This window comes from Eubalaena glacialis, chromosome 2 (assembly GCF_028564815.1).
Source record: "Eubalaena glacialis isolate mEubGla1 chromosome 2, mEubGla1.1.hap2.+ XY, whole genome shotgun sequence".
Lineage (NCBI taxonomy): Eukaryota > Metazoa > Chordata > Mammalia > Artiodactyla > Balaenidae > Eubalaena > Eubalaena glacialis.
The window spans coordinates 3,603,316-3,625,193 of NC_083717.1; positions in this window are offsets into that span (position 1 = coordinate 3,603,316).

The window sequence follows — 21,878 nt, forward strand, 5'->3', positions numbered from 1 at the left end:
TCAAGAGGCAAAGTGATCCTCAAACTAAGACACAGTCTAAAATCTATTTACAAATAAAAATCTGACCATGTAAAGTACAGTTGACTCTTGAACAACACGGGTTTGAACTGTGTGGGCCCACTTATACTTGGATTGTTTTCGTTAAGTAATATTACAGTACGGTAAGATCTGCGGTTGGCTGAATCCCCAGATGTGGAACCTCGGATACGGGAGGCCCGACTGTAAAGTTATACATGGATTCTCCACTGCATGGGGTTGGGGTCGGTGCTCCTAACCACTGGGTTGTTCAAGCATCAACTTAGATAGTTTTAGGGTTGGTTAATTCAATTGTGTGATTACATCATCGATAACTCAGATTCTTTTAGTCTTTCTATTCTGCTGTCTCTGATATTCTGTTCTCCTCATGGTCACAGGATGGCTGCAACAATTTAGAATCATCAAATCCTCCAGCAGAGACATTCAAAAGCCTATTACTAAATCAATTTCTGATGTGAAGAATGGATTTATCATGATTGGTTTAAATAAATCATGAGTCCCTCCCTGGGGTTGGGGAAGAAGGCAAAACAATGGTATTGACACTTGAACAAAATCAGGGTTTGGTAAGAAGGAAATAGGAAAGATTGGATGGTGAGTAGTCTACTACCAAGAGCTGCTACAAAGACAGATATGAGATTTATAACTGACAACACTAAATGCTAGAAGACAACAGAGAAATTCAGTTATGATTCTAGGAGAGATATATTTCAGACCTGAGAATCTATACCTAGCCAAACTATCAATCAAAGAGGAGATAAAATAGTTTCAGGTGGGAAGAAATCAGAAAGTTTATCTTCCATAAACCTCAAAAATAAAAAAAAACAAAAAAGTATTTGAAGATGCATGCCATCACAGCAAATAGGAATCCAAGAAAGAGGAATATCTGTGATCCACGAAAAAGTGAAATTAACTCAGGAGTGCAACCGAAATAAATCTTATCTTGAAACTCTGCAACAGGCCTGAAAAACAGTATGTCAAAATTAAAATGAGAAGTTCCAAAGTTCTCCACCATGTAAGTTTTAAAAATGCAAGTGAGTTCCATTACATAATTCTATGATTAGGAACCTAGAAATTTTTAATCAGATGAACGCATATATGTTTCTTTTTTCAACACAACAACAAATAAAACAGCTAGAAATTCCAGGGAAAATAGCCATACAACATCATAGTACAAACACGAATCAGAATAAAAAGTGACATTAAGCATGACATTAAGCAATTGACTATAATTATAAAAAGAATCCATTCAGCCATGAAGTTTGCAAAGATTTCATTCCAGAGCTCCAGGGTGGTGGAATAGGAACACATTTTCCTTTGTGATAGATCTAATCATACTGTTTTGAGGTTCATCAGTAGATGATATTTACGTAATTATAATTTTGCAAATGCTGGGTTTTGGCTTCCAGTTTTTATAATCTGTCTACAGACAAAGTAAGGAAGATTAATTATAGTCTCAGAGCCAAATGTCAAGGCTACAAGACTTGAAGATGTGTAAAAGTCATTTTATAACTGACAGAAATGGACAAGGTTGAAGAAAAAAAGTAGGTCCCTTGGGAATGAGGCTCTGGGGAAGGGAGTTAACAAATATGGTCTGGATTTTATGGATTTAGAAATAAAGACTTAACAACAACCAAACTAGTAGCAATGAGCACTCAAATGCCCAAACTGTGATCTCTAAATACTATTTTCTACTAAAAGAGAAATGGTTAATCCAGGCCTGGGGCAGCAAATGTATCACAGGAGCCTGGGACATCTACTCGTACTAGAAAATGAGGAAGTTACCAAAGACCCTTAGAATCAGGCCAAGAAGACTCAGGACCAAAGCTGAAGAGGCTCTCATGGGCCAAAGACAGGACAATTTGAACATCAGTAAGAACTGAAATGCAATGGCTTGAAACAAATCCAATATGGGTTCTTCGTGATCCTGAAAGAAAAAGGAACTCAAAGGTAACCATTAGAGGATGCTCGAGAATCCACTCAACATTTTCAAAACTGGTAATTAAAAAAGTTTTTCGGTAATTAAAAGAGTCAAGCAATTATTTCTGCTTTTCCTGTGTTTTAGGATAACCAAATAGTAAAAGGGGAAATTTCTTCTTATAGAAGCATTCCTACTACCAAGTGAATAAGGACCGAGAGATCAATACGACCCCTAAGGAATCAAAGGATCTAGGCAATGGTCATCGGTGGCTGCGGGAATCATTTACAAAGATACAACCAGATATGACGTACCACCTGGTGGAAGTTAACAAAACTATATATATTCTTGCAATAAAATCAAATCTCAGTCTGAGCAAGTCTGTAATCACCAAATTACAGGAAATAAAAGGGAATACAAGGGACTTCCCTGGTGGCGCAGCAGTTAAGAATCCACCTGCCAATGCAGGGGACACGGGTTCGAGCCCTGGTCCGGGAAGATCCCACATGCCGCGGAGCAACTAAGCTCAGGCGCCACAACTACTGAGCCTGCACTCTAGAGCCCGTGAGCCACAACTACTGAAGCCTGCGTGCCACAACTACTGAGCCCGCGGGCCGAGAGCCCATGCTCCACAACAAGAGAAGCCACTGCAATGAGAAGCCCGCGCACTGCAACGAAGAGTAGCCCCTGCTCGCGGCAACTAGAGAAAGCCCGTGTGCAGCAATGAAGACCCAATGCAGCCAAAAATAAATAAATAAAATAAAAACCAATAAAAAGCCAATTCTTTAAAAAAAAAAAAGGGGGGGAATACAAGGGAAAAACAACTTAAACGACACCACTGAGATGCAATCATCAAAAGCCAGACTTGTGGAAACTCTACAGATCAAACAACACAGTTTCTTCAACAAATTACGTTGCAAGAGGACGCAAAAGAGGAGTAAGGAACCTACAGATTAAAAGAGTCTAGAGAGACATGTCCAGCAATTGCAATGTAAGAGCCTTATTTGGATCCTGATTTGAACAAACTGAAAAAAACTGAGACTAAAATATCAACAGTAACTGGCTATTAAGGAATTATTCCTTTTTTTTTTTTTTAGGTGCGGTAATGGCATTGCAGTTATGTTGTATCTTTTTGACTTTTAAGAAATACATACTGAAATATTTACAGGTAAAATGATACAGTGTCTTAAGATTTGTTTCAAAATAATTGGTAGAGGGAAGTGAGTGAGGATATGGAAAAAATAAGATTGATTATGGGTTCCAAGTAGAAGCTATGTCCCAGATACACAGGACTTACTACACTCTTCTGTTTTTGCATATGTTTGAAAATTTCCATAATAAAGTTTTAGAAGATAAAGTTTTAAGTGTGTTATTTAAAGCTAAAAATTAACCACTAGAATATCCAAAAGTATAGTGTAAATATCCACAATCAGGTGATAGAGGCAGAGGGTTGATGGGAGTTAACGGAAGTACTCTCAGTCCCTCATCCATCCTTGAGAGGAGGCCCAGACACCATCTACACTGGGAGAATCAAGGCACAGAGATATACATGGGTGATTCAGAGTTACAGAGATAACCACGAGAGACATGTGAAAGGAGGGGAGAGAGGAAGGGAGGCAAGGTGTTCCCTTCTCATTTGATATTATTTTGTATTGTGTGATGGTTTTAACTCGAGCACATATTACTTTTTTTTATTGTGGTAAAATAAAAACAACCTAAAATTTACCATTTTACCCATTTTAAGTGTACAGTTCAGTGACATTAAGTATATTCACAATGTTGTGCAACCATCTCCACTATTCTTTTCCAGAACTTTTTCATCATCCCAAACAGAAACCCATTAAACAATAACTTCCCAGTACCCCTTCTCCCCACAGCCCTTGGTAACTGCTATGCTACTTTCTGTCTCTATGAATCTGCCTGTCCTCAGTGCCTCATGTTAGTGGAATCATACAATATCTGTCCTTTTGTATATGCATCTTTAAGCCGATGGCATCTTAGGCAATGAAATACAGTATCTGGATGGCCCGTGTGTCATTTATGCCCCAACTGTGTGTGTTGTAGGACACCATGGGCTCTTTTCTTTCTTTTTTTTTTTTTGGCTGCACCACATGCCATGTGGGATCTTAGTTCCCCGACCAGGGATTGAACCCGCGCCCCCTGCATTGGAAGCGTAGAGTCTTAACCCCACTGGACCTCCAGGGAAGTCCCTGTCCGGATTATTTCATTTAGCATGCTTTCAAGGTTCATCCATATTGCATCATGTATATCAGAATTTCATCTCTTTTTGTGTTAAAATATACATAACATAGTATACATAGCATGAGTGTGTTTTGTGTTTGGTAATTGCAATCATTGTTGCTTTTGTTGTAGTCATCCATTTACAATGCTTGGTGTCAGTCTATCTCTTGTAAAAATAAAATACAGTAGGTGCGTGTGGAAAACATATATATATACATAACATAAAATTTACCATTTTAACAACTTTTAGATATACAGTTCAGTGGTACATTCACACTGTGGTGCAACCATCACCACCATCATCTCCGGAACGTTTTCATCTTCTCAAACAGAAATTCTGTACCGCTTGAACACTAATTCCCCATCTCTCTGATCCCAGCCCTTGGAAACCACCATTTCATTTTCCATCCCTAGGAGTCTGACTACTCCAGGTACCTCAGACCACTAGAATCATACAATACTTGTCTCTTTGTGTCTGCCTTACTTCACTTCGTGTAATGTCTTTAAGGTACGTTCATGTTGCAGAATGTGTCAAAATTTCATTTCTTTTTAGGGCTGGATAACGTTCCATTGAATATATATACCACATGTTTTTTTATCCATTCATCTGTTGATGGACATTTGCGTTGTTTCCACCTTTTGGTTACTGTAAATAATGTTGCTATTAACGTTGGTGTGCAAGTATCTGTTTAAGTCTTTGCTTTCAATTCTTTTGGGTATATTATCTGGAGTGAAATTGCTGGATTATATGGTAATTCCATTTTTAACTTTTTGAGGAACTTCCAAACTGTTTTCCACAGCATTTCACACTTTGACCGGCAAAGCACAAGGGTTCCAATTTCTTCATTCCTTGTCAACACTTGCTATCTTCTGGCTTTTTGATAATAGCCATTCCTAATGGGTGTGAAGTGGTATCTCGTGATTTTGATTTGCATTTCCCTAATGACTCATGATGTCGAACATCTTTTCATGTGCCTATTGGTTATTTTATGTCTTCTTTGAATATCTTCTTTGGGGAAATGTCTATTCAAGTCCTTTCTCTCAAGTCCATTTTTGGATCAAATTGTTTTTTTGTTGTTGAGTTGTAGGAGTTCTTTATATAGTCTAGATATTAATCCTTTATCAGATATATAATTTGCAAATATTTTCCCCATTCCATGGGTTGCCTTTTCACTCTGTTGATTGTGTCCTTTGATACACAAAAGTTTTAATTTTGTGGAAGTCCAGTTTGTCTATTTTTTGTTGTTGTTGTTGTTATTGCCTGTGCTTTTGGTGTCAGCCAAAAAACTGTTGCCAACTCCAATGTCATGAAGCTTTCCCCCTATGTTTTATCCTAAAAGAAAGAAGTTTTAGCTCTTATCTTTAGGTCTGATCCATTTTGAGTTAATTTTTGCATATGGTAAGAGTGCATACACTGTTTTTAAAGTTTAAAAATAAACATTTATGCAAATAAGAAAAAATTCAATAGGATGATGCTTATCTTTGAAAAATTACCCTTGAATTGTTACTTTTTTTAATTCTCAGAAACTCACAGCTTTGAAAATCACATTGTTCTACCTTTTCCTCCTGAAGTTTTGCAATGACCTTTGGTTAAGTTGTATTGGAAAGTCACAAATAGCCACTGACTTTATGATCAACAATGACTCTTTTCTACAGTGCTCTGGACAACCTCAGCCCTGGACAGAAGCAGGTAGTTTCTAGCCTGTTTGCTTCCAGGACAGTTCAGCTTCTCATTTGGTTCATGAGGAGGGACAAGAATAGACTCTGTAAGCCTAGTGCACTGTACACAGTAGGTGATCAGTAATGTCTGTCCAGTGTTGACTATCAAATTCCTAGAACTGAGCACATCCCATTAACTGTGGTGCGAGCTGGGCACCAGCCAACCTCTGTCCCAGGATGCACACAGGGAACACAGAAATGAGATCAGCATCTGCTGGGCCTCCCCTGGCAGATCTCCCAGCTCCGGGAAGGAGTGATTCCGCGAGTCGGTCCAAATTTGCAATTCTCTCCCCCGCCTTGAAGTCTCCAAGCCTGGGCATTTAAGGTGATCTGGCCCTGGGCAGATACCAGCCACGCTCACATCAACATCAAACGTTCAAGACCTTTTCTGTGAAACTATCACTTCCCTGTAGATGTGCCCAAGAAATGCAACAACAGCTTCCTTTTGGTGAGCACTTAATTGATCCTGTGTTACTATGTCATCTAATTCTGAAAATAAGGGGGGAAGGTGGGTGTTGTAAGTCCCATTATACAGATGCACATTCCGAGGCTTAGTCAGCATACTTAAGGTTATACGAGTAGAATTCAAACCCAAGTCTGACTGGTGTGAGGACTCCTCTCTGAGCCATCACAGTATATAGACAGTCCCTGGTTTCTAGCTTGCACTTCCCTGCTCTCATCCTCCGCCACTCAGATCATCTCATAGAACAGCAGTTCCCCAAAGCCTACAGTCATTCCTTGGTTTAACCTGCAGGGCCTCGTGCACTCGGGCAGCAATGAGGGGAAGAAAGGTCACAAGAGAAGGTCTTCAATCCCTAAGACCTTTGCTTCTGCTGCCTCCCCTTCACTCTCACCCTTCAGGCTGCCCTTGCTAGTGGAAGATAGTAAAGCACTGAAACAACATGAAAAAGATTCCAGAGACCCTGTTCTTCAAGCCCTCCCAGCTGAAGTCCCATAGCAATGCCTTCAAAAACTTGGAAGATGCAAGAACTGCCTTTGAGAAGATTCACTGGTGGGACAGTTCTGGAAGCTTCTGCTTGCTGCAGGGCAACTTACTACAAGAAAAAGAGGGCCTCCATTCACCTCTCCATGAAACAGCTTTATTTTATTTTATTTTCCAAATGTTAAATTTTTTTTAAAGAAAACATTTTTAATCTTACAGTACAGTACCTTGAAAAGTACAGTAGTACAGTATTACAGCTGGCATACACAAATGTTAAATTTTTTACTGTGCAACTGTTAGAGGGAAACATACAGGATAAATCTTTATGACCCTGGATTAGGCGATGGTTTCTTAAATATGACAACAAAAGTCCAAGCAATAAATTAAAATTGATAATTGGACTTCATCAAAATTAAAAACTCTTACGCATCAAAGGACACTAACAAGAATCCGAAACAGCTTTTAAAAAGAAACATAGGAATCATCCCTAAAAACCTCTTAAATTCTGAAAAAGCAAATACAGTTATGAAGGAAATACACATTTTATTTTGTGATAGCCTGAAGGAATGGTTTCGAGAGATCAAATTTACGATACGATAGAGTTGTATTTCTTTGGCTGTGTGTATTCTTTAGATATGCCAGCTCCTTGTTCACCAACAGGGCAAGTACTCTGAGTCCCAAAGGAAGGCAGCAACAAATAAAAGTTGAGTGACAGAGGGTTTCAGTTTTTGACTGTTGCCTGGCTGGGTGACTTTGGGCAAGCCACTTAAGATCTGTGGACATTATTTTTAATCCATCCATTCACTCTTTCATTCATTTAGACAGTCGAGTATTTATTAGGCACCTTCTGTTCTGAAATGTACTGTGGGGTTTTAATTTATGGAGGAGACACAGAGAGGCCAATGCCATTGAGAGAAGAATTTATTACATACCTTTCCCAAGAGAAAGGAACACACCACTCCAAGCAGGGCTACAGGGGAAACTTAGGACGCTCAGGAGGCAGAAGACGGGAGTGAGGGAAAGCCGAGTCAGAGCCTGTATTGGGGCTTCTGCAGGAAGCAGTGTAGGGTAAAGAGCTCAGGATTGACTAGACTGAATAATTCCAGTGGGCTTTGGGCAATATGGGTGGTCTCTAGTTGCCTGGTACCTGGCCCCAGGATGGTTTAGGGCAGAGAAAATATTGACCTGGTATGTGAGAGTTAGATAAAGCACTGGTTGAGGATAGACTTGGGATTGTTTGATTTGCATGGTAAAGGTGTGCCCCCGGCCAAGCCCTTTGCTAGCTCTAAGAACTGGCTAGTTCTGGGAAGGGCAGTCTTGCCCAGGGTCTATAAGACCCCCAAATGCCAGAGTATCAAGAATGCATAAAATAGGGGCTTCCCTGGTGGCGCAGAGGTTAAGAATCCGCCTGCCAATGCAGGGGACACAGGTTTGAGCCCTGGTCCGGGAGGATCCCACATGCTGCGGAGCAACTAAGCCCGTGCGCCACAACTACTGAGCCTGCGCTCTAGAACCTGCAAGCCACAACTCCCGCATGCCACAACTACTGAAGCCCACGCGGCTAGAGCCTGTGCTCCACAACAAGAGAAGCCACCACAATGAGAAGCCTGCGCACCGCAACGAAGAGTAGCCCCCGCTCTCTGCAACTAGAGAAAAGTCCACATGCAGCAACAAAGACCCACCACAGCCAAAACTAAAATAAATAAATTTTTTAAAAATTAAAAAAAAAAAGAATGCATAAAGTAGGAAAATATACTTACTAGGAGTGATATCAGCGAGATGGCAAAATCGTTTCCAGCCCTTGTCCCTCAAAAAACATCAATTTGAACAACCATCCACACATGGAAATACCTTCACAAGGGCTAAGGAATCCAGGTGAGAGTTTACAGCACCTGAGTAGAGCAGAGAAATAAGAAGAGATGCAACGAAGACAGTAGGAAGGACAGTTTCACATCACCTATGTACTATGGTCTGAATGTCTGTGTTCTCCCAAAATTCATATGTTGAAACCTAATGTCCCCTGTGATGGTACTAGGTGGTAGGGCCTTTGGGAGATGTTTGGGAGGTAGAGCGCTCATGCATGAGATTAGTGTCCTTATAAAAGATGGCCAGGAGAGCTCCCTTGCCCTTTCCAACACGTGAGGACACAGGGAGAGGTCAGCATTCTGCAGTGCACCAGAACCCAACCATGCTGGCACCCTGATTTTGGTGTGCAGCCTCCAGGACCATGAGAAATAAATGTCTGTGTCTATAAACCACTCAGTCTGTAGTTTTGTTGGAGCAGAGCCTGAATGGTCTAAGGCTCTGCGCCACCCCTCCCCCACCTCCTTACAGTGCAGCACGGAGAAAGATACACACTTCATGGAGGAAGGAGAGTGAAACGAGCACCCATCTTTGCTGTGGACCACAGCATCAGGCCTGTCCCAGTGAACCCTGGTGCTGGGCCAGCATGTATGGCCCGAGGCTCCAGGACTTCCACTATGGCCCCAGGCCCCAGGTCAACCCCCACAGACTCAGGCTCCAGACCAGTCACCATGATCTCAGGCTCCAGGCTAACCCAGTACCAGGCCAACCTCCATGGATCCAGGCTCCATGCCTGTTCCTGTGGACCCTGGTACCAAGCCAGCCCCCAAAGACTCAGGACCAGGTCCGTCCCTGTAGACTCAGGCATCAGGCCCATCCCAAAGCCAAACTGGCCTGAGGACTTGGGCTCAAAGCCCACCCCAGCACCAGGCTGGTCCCCACAGACCCAGGTTCCCGGACCATCCCTGCAGACCCAGTCTCCAAGCCTGACCCTGTGGACCCCAGCAACCAGGCCAGTTCCATGGACCCAGCATCCCAGCCCACACCTGTGGACCAGTCTCCAGGCCCATCCCAGTATACTCATGTTCCAGGTACACCCCTGCAGACCCAGGCACCAGGCTGGCCCCAATGGACCCAGGTGCCAGGCCCACCCACCCAGTGGCCTAGGCAAAAGGCCAGCCCCTTAAGGACTCCAGCAGCAAGCCAGCCTATGGAACCCATCAGCTGGCCTGCCCAGAATCTCTGGACAGACTGACTGGTGAAGAGTTTTCCCTGCAAAAGCCAGTGTGTAAAGCCTGGGAGAAGTGACTGCTTCTTCAAATACACAGAAGGCAATAAGGGACTCATGATACCACCAAAGGCACAAAATAAAGCACTAATAACTGATCCTAAATTAATAGAAATCTATGAACTGCCTAACAAAGAATTCAAAATAATCATCTTAAAGGAGCTCAGTGAGCTACAAGAGAACACAGATAAACTAAACAAAATCGGAAAAACAATACATGAACAAAATGAGAAGCTTAACCAAGAGAAACAATAAAAAATAACCAAACAATTTTTGTAGCTGAAGAACGCAGTGACTGAACTGAAAAATTTGACAGAGAACTTCAACATGAGACTCAATCAAGCAGAAGAAAGAATCAGCAAGCTCAAAGACAAGTCACTTGAAATTACTAAGTCAGAGGAACAAAAATGAAATGAAGCGGGAAAAAAAGAAAGCCTATAAGAATTTGCTGATGGGACACCATCAGCAAACCAATTTACTGATACTATTAAAGTCCCAGAAGGAGCAGAGAAAGAGAAAGGGATAGAGATTGCCTGGAAGATGGCAGAAGAGTAAGATGCGGAGATCACCTTCCTCCCCACAGATACATCAGAAATACATCTACACGTGGAACTGCTCCTATAGAGAAAGGGACAGAAAGCTTATTTTTAAAAATTGGAGAAAACCTCCCAAATCTGGAAAGGTACATGAACATCCAGATCCATGAAGCCCAAAGAACCCCAAATAGACTAAACATAAAGAGATCATCACCAAAACATATCATAATCAAATTCTCATAAGTTAAAGACAAAGAGAGAACTTTGAAAGAAGCAAGAGAAAAGTGACTTGTCACATACAAGGAAACTCCTATAAGGCTATCAGTGGATTTCTCATCAGAAATCTTACAGGCCAGGAGAGAGTGGGATGATACATTCAAAGTGTCACAAGAAAAAACTGCCAACCAAAATTACTATACCCAGCAGAGCTGTCCTTCAGAAATTAAAAAGAGATAAAGACTTTCCCAGACCAAAAAAATTTAAAAATTAAAAAGCTGAAGTCCATCACCAACAGACCTGCCTTATAAAAAGCTGTAAAGGGGGTTCTTCAGGTTAAAATGAAAGAACACTAGCCAACAACATGAAAACATATGGAAGTATAAAACTCACTGTAAAGGTAAGAATATAGTCAAATTCAAATACTCTAGTACTGTAATGGTGGTACATACATCACTTTTAACTCTAGTATAAAAGTTAAGAGACAAAGCATTTTTTAAACTATAGCTACAATAATTTGTTAATGGATATACAATATTAGAAGATGTAAACTGTGACATCAAACATAAAACGTAGGATAAGGAGAGGAAAGAATGTAGAGTTTCTGTATGTGGTTGTAAGTTAAGTTGTTATCAGCATAAAGTGGACTATAATAAATGTTATAAGAAGCTTTATGTAAGCCTCATGGTAATCATAAAGAAAAAAACCAACAAGGAAACTACAAAGCAATTTTTAAAAATTAACAAAATGGCTATAGTAGGTCCTTACCTATTAATAATTACTTTAAATATAAATGGATTAAACTTCCCAATCAGAAGACACAGAGTGGATGAATAGATTTAAAAACTCAGTTTAACTCTATGCTGCTTACAAGAGACTCACTTTAGCTTTAGGTCCACACATAGGGTGAAAGTGAAGGTATAGAAGAAGATGTTCCATGTAAATGGAAACCAAAACAGAGCAGACCAGACAAATCTACATCAAGACAAAATAGACTTTAAGTAAAAAACTGTCACAAGAGACAGAAGGCCATTATACAATGAAAAAGGGGTCAATTCACTAAGAGGATATAACAATTGTAAATGTGTATGTACTCAACATTGAACGACCTGAATATACAAAACAAATATTAATAAACTGAAAGGATAAATAGACAGCAATATAAATAAAAGGGGACTTAAATGTCTCACTTCAGCAATGCATAGATGGCCCAAACAGAAAATCAATAAGGAAACATTGGACTTGAACTACACTTTAGACCAAATGGAATTAACAGACATAAACAGAACATTCCATCCAACAGCAGCAGAATAGACATTCTTTTCAAGTGCACACTGAGCACTCTCCAGGATAGATCATATGCTAAGCCACAAAACACATCTTAACACATTTTAGAAGTATGAAATCATATCAGGTATCATTTCCAATCACAGTGGTATAAAAGTAGAAATGAATAATAGGAGGAAAATTGGAAAATTCACAGTCATGGAAAATTGATAGCATGCATCTGAATAATCAATGAGTCAAAGAATAAATTTAAAAAGAAATCAAAATTACCTTGAAACAAATGAAAATGGAACACAACATACAAAAACTATGGGAAGCAGCAAAAGCAGCTCCAAAAGGAAAGTTTATAGAAATAAATTCTTACAATAAGAAAATAGAAAGATTTCAAATAAACAACCTAACTTTAATACCTCAAGGAACTAGAAAAGGAAGAACAAACTAAGCCCAAAGTTAGGAGAAGGATGGAACTAATAAAGATCAGAGAAGAAATAAATAGAGACTAGAAAAACAATTTAAAAGATCAATAAAACAAAGAGTGGTTCTTTAAAATGAAAAAAAAATTTGACCACTATTTAGCTAGACAAGAAAAAAGAGAGAAGCCTCAAATCAATAAAATTGTAAATGAAATAGGAGATATTACAACTAATACCACAGAAATACTAAGGATTAAAAGACTACTATGAACAATTATATGCCAACAAATTGCTTAACCTAGAGAAATGGATCAACATTTAGAAACCTACAACCTATCAAGACTTAATCATGAAAAAATAGAAAATCTGAATAGACCAATTATGAGTAAGGAGATTGAATTATTAACCAAAAACCTCCCAACAAAAAAAGTCCACGACCTGATGGCTTCACTGGTGAATTCTAGCAAATATTTAAAGAAGAATTAATGCCAATCCTTCTCAAACTCTTCCAAAAAACTGAAGAGGACGGAACACTTCCAAACTCATTTTATGAGGCTAGCATTACTCTCATACCAAAGGCAGACAAGGACATTATGAGAAAAGAAAATTACAGGCCAATAACCCTGATGAAGATAGATGCAAAAATCCTCAACAAAATACTAGCAAACCAAATTCAACATCATATTTAAAACATCATATGCCATGATCAAGTGGCATTTATCCCTGGGATTCAAGAATGTTTCAACATACGCAAATCAATCAATGTGACAATACAACATATTAACAGAAGAAAGGATAAAAATCATAATCATTTCAATAGGTGGTGAAACGGCATTTGATAAAATTCAACATGCTTTCATGATAAAAAAAAAACTCTCAACAAATTAGGTATAGTAAGAATGTACCTCAACATAATAAAGGCCACATATGACAAGCCCACAGTTAACATCATTGTAAGTAGTGAAAAGCTGAAAGCTTTCCCTCTAAGATTAGGAACAAGATAAGGATGCTCTCCTATTCAACATAGTACTGGAAGTCCTACCCAGAGCAATCAGGCAAGAAAAATAAATACAAGGCATTCAAATTGGAAAGGAAGAAGTCAAACTGTCTCTGTTTGCAGATGACGTGATACTGTATATAGAAAACCCTAAAGACTCCACCAAAAAACTGTTGGAACTAATAAATACAGTAAAGTTATAAGATACAAAATCAACATACAAAACTCAGTTCTGTTTCTATATGCTAACAATGAACTATTTGAAAAAGAAATTAAGAAAATTCCATTTACAGTAGTATCAAAAAATTAACACACTTAGGAATAAATGTAATCACAGAGGTGAAATATCTGTACAATGAAAACTATAAAACACAGATAGAATGAACTGAAGAAGACACAAATAAATGGAAAAATATCCCATGTTAGAGAATTAATCAAAATGTTTAAATATTCACATTACCCAAAGTGATCTACATATTCAAGGCAATCCCTATCAAAATTCCAATGACATTTTTCACAGAAATAAAAAAAAGAACAATCCTAAAATTTGTATAGAACCACAAAAGATCATGAATAGTCACAGCAATCTTTAGCAGGAAAATATACTATAAAGCTATAATAACTAAAGCAGCATGATACTAACAAAAACTAATACATAGACCAATGGAAAAGAATAGAGAGCCCAGAAATAAATCCACATATTATGGTCAATTGACCTTCAGCAAAGGTGCCAATAACACACAATGGGGGAAAAGACAGTCTCTTCAACAGATAGTGCTGGGAAAACTGGATATCAACAGCAGAAGAATGCAATTAGACCCTTGCCTCCCACCATATACAACAATCAACTCAAAATGGATTACAGACGTAAACGTAAGACCTGAAACTATAAAACTACTGGAAGAAAAAATAGAGAAAAAGCTTATTGACATTGGTGTAGATAATGATATTTTGAATATGAAAACAGAGCACAGGCAACAAAAGCAAAAATAAACAAATGGGATTGTAACAAACTAGAAAGTTTGTGCACAGCAAAGGAAACAATCAACAGAGTGAAGATACAATCTATGGAATAAAAGAAAATATTCGCAAGCCATATCTGATAAGGAGTTAATATCCAAAATACACAAGGAACTCAAACAACTCAATAGCAAGAAAAAAATGACCTGTTTAAAAAATGGACAAAGGACCTGAATGGATATTTCTCAAAAGAAGATATACAAATGGCCAAAAGGCACATGAAAAATGCTCATCATTACTAATCATCAGGGAAATACACATCAAAACCAAAAAAAAAAAAAAAAGATATCACCTTATATCTGTTAGAATGGCTATTATCAAAAGACAAAAGATGACAAGTGTGGGCAAGGATGTGGAGAAAGGGGACCCTTGTGCACTGTTGGTGGGAATGTAAACTGGTGCAGCCACTGTGAAAAACAGTATGGAGGTTCCTGAAGAAATTAAAAATAGAACTACCATATGATCCAGCAATCCAACATCTGGGTATATATCTGAAGAAAACGAAATCACTTTCTTGAAAAGATATCTGCACTCCCATGTTCATTGCAGCGCTATTCACAACAGCCAAGATATGCAACCATCCCAAGTATCCATCAACAGATAAATGGATAAAAGATATGACACACACAGACACACACACACACACACACACACACACACACACACACTGGAATATTACTCAGCCATACAAACAAAAGGAAATCCTTTTATCTGCAACAACCTGGATGAACCTGGAGGATGTTAGGCTTAGTGAAACAAACCAGGCATGGAAAGACAAATACTGCATGATCTCATATATATGTGGGGCTAAAAAAGTCAAACTCACAGAAGTAGAGAGTAGAATGTTGGTTGCTATGGGCTGGCAGGTGGGTGGTGGGGGAAATGGGGAGATGTTGGTCAAAGAGCACAAAGTTTCAGTTATGCTAGAGGAATAAGCTCTGGAGATCTAATGCACCATATGGTGACTAAAATACTCTATTGTATACTTGAAACTTGCTCAAAGTAAATCTTAAATGTTTTCACCACACACATAAAAAGTAACTACATGAAGTGATGGATATGTTAGTTAGCTTGATCATTTCCCAAGGTATATCAAAATCTCACACTGTATACCTTAAATATGTACAGTTTTTATTTGTTAATCATACCTCAATAAAGCTGGGGGGAGAAAATATATTTAACATAACTGGCCCAGTGATGAATGGATGCCAAGCAGACAAAGACAGAACCTAAGAAAACACAATTAGAACACCTATATCTTATTCTTTGTGCTAGTCCTGAAAATATAGTGGTGAGCAAAGCCGGCATGGTTATCTTTATGGAACATTTAGTATAATTGTAAATTAAGGAGGTTGGATTAGGTGATCTCTGAATTCTATAACCATTGCATTAATATTTACATGCTGGGGGCATCAGGTCTATGAGTTATTTGCTGCTAAGTCCTTGGTCAGGATGTGACCTTAATTATAACACTGTTTCATCAGGTTTCCAGGAAAGCACCATGGGGATGAGTGGAGCTCGTGTCCCTCAGCTATGCACACCAGATTTCCCGGACTCAGAGCTGTGGGAAAGGTACAGATGCCTGTGCAGAGCAGGGCAGGGGGAGGGAGAGATCTAGGCTGTGCCCAGTGCCTCCAGACACTGAGCTGGAGATGCTGGAGATGCCAGGGGACCAGCATCTCCCCAGGCCTGACCGAGATGCCACAGAAAATCAGAAGGAGATACCATGCTTTAGTCAGGAAGATGGGAGAGAGCCACAGTGCGCTTTCTTTCTACCAATGTTACCTCCTCAACAAATCACAAATCCATTTTTCTTTCATCCATGGCCATTTTAACCCAAGCCAACTGCTCCCGTGGACCCCTCGCCTGTCTCCCTGCCTCTTCTCTCCCTCCTATTTCTCTTTTCCAAGTGATTTCTTCTTTGATCATGAATTATTTAGAAGTGCTTTAACATTTCCAAATACATGGAAAATTTGGGGATTCTTTCCTCCCATCTTGTTTTCTCATTTCATTGCACTGTATTGAGAGAACATGGCTGGGATGGTACAGAAGTGTTGGTATTTATCAGGGTGGGTGGGTGGCCTTGTGTGTGATTACCTTTTGAAAATGCTCCACGGAGAAAAGGGAACCCTCCTACACTGTTGGTGGAAGTGTAAGTTGGTGTAGCCACTATGGAAAACAGTATGGAGGTTCCTCAGGAAACTAAAAATAGAACTACCATATGATCCAACAATCCCACTCCTGGGCATATATCCAGACAAAACCATAATTCAGAAAGATACATGCCCCCCTATGTTCATAGCAGCACTGTTCACAAGAGCCAAAACACAGAAACAACCTAAATGTCCATCGACAGATGTATAAAGAAGATGTGGTACATATATACAATGGAATACTACTCAGCCATAAAAAAGAATGAAATAATGTCATTTGCAGCAACATGGATGCAACTAGAGATTAGCATACTAAATGAAGTAAGTCAGAAAGAGAAAGACAAATACTATATGATATCACTTATATGTGGAATCTAAAATATGACACAAATGAACCTATCTAAGAAACAGAAACAGATTCACAGACATAGAGAACAGACTCGTGGGGGAGGGGGCTGGGGGAGGGATGGATTGGGAGTTTGAGATTAGCAGATGTAAGCTGTTATATATAGAATGGATAAACAACAAGGTCCTACTGTATTGCACAAAGAACTATATGCAATAGCCTATGATGAACCATAATGGAAAAGAATATAAAAAAGAATGCATATAATGTGTGTAACTGAATCACTTTGCTATATAGCAGAAATTAACACAACACTGTAAATCAAGTGTACTTCAATTTAAAAATATTAAAACTGAAAAAAATATAATTAAATTAATGAAATAAAAAAAGAACTCAAAAAAAAAAAAAGAAAATGCTCCATGTATACTTGAAGAAAAAAGTTTATTTTTAAAGTATTGGGTAAATGGTTCTCTCTATATATCTACTAATGGTGTTGTTCGGATCTTCTATTGTTACCAATTATCTGTTACCATTTTGATCTGCCGTTTTGTGAGGGAAATATTTTGAATTCTCCCATTATGAATGTGGATCTGTCGACTTTTCCTTATGACTGTCAGTTTTTGCTTTAGGTATCTGAAGGTGATGTTGGTAGGTGAAAACAGACATATAAAGATTCCAAGTTGTTATACTTTCCTGGTAAACTGATCCTCTCTGACGATCTCTCCTTGAAAAATGAGCTACAGAAGGGCTGCCAGCTGCTCACCTGCTCTGCCTCTGTCCCAGCACTTTGCTCTCATCCCCTAATGCTTCCAACTATCGGTGACCCAGAATGCCTCCGAGGCGGGGACTACCTCTGCTTTGGGGTCTGTCATCCCAGGAAGGTTAGACGAATACACTGACAAACGAACCAACCCAAACAAGTATACACAAGCAGTATTAGTAGTGTGGATTGTGAGATGCTTTAAAACATAGTGTATTGATAACGATGTGTCAGTGTAGCTCCTCAGCTGTAACAAGCGTACCGCTCTGGTCGGGGTGTTGATAATGGGGGAGGCCATGCACGTGTGGGGGAAGGCGGTATATGGGCGACCTCCACCTCCTACTTGATTTCGCTGTGGTCCTAAAATTGCTCTAAAAAATAAAGTCTAATAAAGTAGTGTATTGATAGAAAATTTGAAGTACGATAAGGCCAATAGATCAGGAGGGGTTGCCGGTGAAACGACAGTTTGTCACAGTTCTCAAGAAGAGGATGCATACGTGCCGTGGGGGGCCACGGGGTCACACAGGGAAGCACCTGTCAGGAGACAGAGCCAGGGAGGGGAAATGTGGGAGGAGCCCTTACTGTGGTTCCCCTGGGAAGGAGGGTGAGGGAAGCCAAGCAGCTTAGGATTGGCTGGCTTGCATCACTTCCGCAGGCTGAGCCATAGGGCCTGCCCCAGTTGCCTGGTACCTGGCCTCGGGGTGATCAGGGCAGGTAGAGAGCAGCCCCAAGTGCAGGCGCCGATTAAGGAAGGGGTTGGGCGTGTGGCTCTGGACTGGCTTGTCTGTATTTGAAGACTGCACTTGCAGCCAGGTTGTTTACTGTCTCTAGGAATTGGCTAAGCGTGGGAGGGGCAGTCCCTCCGGGTCAGCAAGACCCCAGATGTCAAAGCATCAGAATACAACGGGGGGAGGGGAGGAAGGCAGCACATGGTTCATGCAGGACACTTGCTCTATGCCAGGCATGCACTGGGGCTATATGTCGCCTAAGCCCCAACTCCTCCAGGAGGTGAGTGATACTGTCACCCTCCCGTTAGAGACGAGGAAACAGCCCAGGGCTATGCAACAACTTTCCCAAGGTCACAGAGCTAGTAAAGAGTGACTTCTGGCCTGATTCCAAAAGCAGTTTTCTAAGTCGTTTCCAAAGAAGCTCCAACGTTAATTCTACCCAAGGAGGGGGCTGAAACTCATTCCTCAATTCTTGACCTTTGACCTTGAAGGCCTGGGCGCTCCCTCCCCCTTCCTGATCTCTGGACACTCCCTAGTCTCCCTGGAGCCCCTGTGACTCAGGTCCTGGTTTCTTACCAGGGGCGCCTGACCTCCACCCAAGAGCCTGCCAAGCAAGATTCTACCCACAAAGCCAATGAGCGATGAGGCTGTGGTCCCTTTGGTCAAGAGGAACCAACTGGTCAAGGTCATAGGCTTCTAGGCCACCATCCGCAAGTGCCAGGCCCCTCGAGATGCCCCAACCACACCCACCCCAGGGCTCTACCCGTGCAACTCAGAGCAACGCCGACCGGCTCACCAGGACTGCGTCCTGGGCGCTGCTGAGCTCTCGGTGCCACCAGCCCTGGGCGCTCTGGATCTCACAGCCATCGCTTCCCCCTCCCGTCTCCTCGCTCCCTTCTTCCCACCGCTCCCGCCCACGCACCTGCAGAGACGGCCCAGAGCAGGGCTCCAGCCTTGCCTCCACCCCTGCCTGGCCCGGCCCAGCATTCGCTCTCAGATGCCGCCTCTGAGGCTCAGAAACATGCGTCAGACCGGCTCCCGGGCCCCTCAGAGACTCAGCAGCGGCCCCTCAGCCCGGCTGCACTACGGTCCTTCCCTGGAGTCCGGAGAGGCTGGGCAAGGTGAGAAAGGAAGGGAGCCTGACAACGTGGGCTTCACCTGCCACTCCCACTCCTTCAGAGGCCCGGGGCCTCTGCTCCGCCCACCCTCAGCACCTGCACACCCCCTCCACTCTCCGCCCTTCAGTGTCCAGCTCACACACCCTCCCGGCAGGAGCAAATGCCAAACCAAAGTTGCCCGATTTTCACCAACGGACCTGGAAGAGACCTCAGACACAGTAAAACTGACCTCTTTGGTTTTATAAACAATGGAACTGAAGTGCGGAGAGCTGAAGGCTGGCTGGTGAAGGTAGAAGGGGGGTGCAAGTGGTCTACACACACATAGATGCGCCCAGACACACACAGGCACACACGCAGAATGCTGGCAGAACCGGTGAAATCTGCATACACTCTGTGCGTTGTACTAGTGTTAGTTTCCTGGTTTTGACAGTCTACTGTAGTTGCACAAAATGTTACCCCTGGGGAGGCTGGGTTAAGAGGAAACAGCACCTCTCTGGACTTTTTTTTTTTGTAACTTCCTATGCATCTATAATTATTTCAAAATAAAGTTGGGGTTTTTTTTTAGCCTCGCTGCCGGCTTACAGGGTCTTAGTTCCCCGACCAGGGATCGAACCCGAGGCCTCGGCGGTGAAAGCGCAGAGTCCTAACTACTGGACCGCCAGGGAAGTCCCAAAATAAAGTCTTTTTTTTAAGTCACCTGAAGAACTTTTAAAACACGGCAATTCCTGTGCCTCAAAGCAGGACATGTGAGTTAAAATCTACAGGGGTGTGACCCAGGCAAATACATATTTTCTAAAAGCCCCTCGGTGAGAATACTGGGCAGGCCGAGCTGAGAACCACTGTGCCGGGTTCCGTAGGAAAACATGCGGATGGCAATGTGGACCTGGAGCTTCGGGCCTCCCACCTTCCTGCTCGGAGCACCCCCCTGGAGTTGGCATCTGGGGCTCCCCGCCTCCCTCTAGCCCTGCACGGGAGAAGCACCATGGAGGCCATCTGGCTGGAGCGGGGAGGGTTGGCTGTGCTAGACCCTGATGGACCCACGGGGCAATGCTGCCTTGAGACTCTGGCTGGGACATCACTCAGACCTTGGCTGGAAAGACGCTGATGTTGCAGGTGGCGCGTTAGGTCACAAGGCCAGCAGGTGCCCGGCGCATCCCAGGTGATGGGATGTGCAGCGCTGCCGCCTGCGGTGTGCCACAGACCTGCTGGACAGTCGGAGCCAGACACAGTCACTGACCTGCCCTCTCTGTCTGCCCAGCATTACGTTCCCAGACAGCGGGTCTGCTGGGCTCCTCTGTCAGCATAATCACACAGTCTGGAGCACCGTCCACTTCTGAAGTGTCCAACCTGTGCCATCACTGCCTCTGAGTCAGTCACCAACCCCTGGTCTGTGCCCTGCGGAGAGGGTGACAGCGATGCTGTCCCTTACTATGAGTAGCACAAACCATAGCAGCATGTCCCGGGAAGGGCTGATTTTTCACTACTTTCCTTAAAAGGCAGCTGAAACCCAGGGGCTCTTCCTGCAGCCTGCCCGCAGGTTTGCCCTTCTCTGCCCCAAAGACAGGCAGTCTTGGTCCCAGGCAGGTGAGAGAGCGGCCCTCATCCTATTCCACGAGGGCCTGCATCTTGGGCTGGGTTCAGCACAGGCAGACCCTGAAACAGGGGTGCGAGTGTGTGGGGGGCATATCTCAGGAGGTACCAACAGGAAGTGGGCCCGCGGGGCTGGAAGGGAGAGAGCCAGCACCCGGCGCAGTTACCCAACGGGCCCCCGAGGCTCGGCTCCCGTTCATCCCTGGCCGAGGGCTGCTTCCTGGCAATAATGCCTCACAAGGCCCCCCAAATTCCTGACCTACAGAAACAGTGAGATAATAAACAATAACTGTCATTTTAAGCCACTTAGTGTTGGGTGATTTGTGACACAACAGGTAACTGATACATTTGAGACTGATGGATCCGAAAGCCCTCAAAAACTCTGACTGATCCCTTCTCCCAGTGTGTGCCTTCTGGAATAGCCATCGGCTCCTCTGGGGACAGATTAGAGGAACATCCACGCTGCACGCTTGGCTGGTGCTGCAGGGTCTTTCCTCTGGAAGCCCGGCCTCCCCTTCCACTGGCTTCTGGGTCTGAGAACAGGCTCAGTCCCGGACGCTGGGCAAGGGATGGCCATGGTCGCCATCACCTTCTGCTTAGCACCCCACGATCTCATTTACTGCTATAGGGCAAGCAACACCCGCTGGTTTCCTGTCTCTCCTGCCCCTGGGAACTCCATGGCTATTCGCCATTGCCACAGACCTCTGTGGGTCCGTGTCCCCCGGGGCCAATCTGTCCTTGCTCAGCTACAGTGATGACTGGCCTCTGA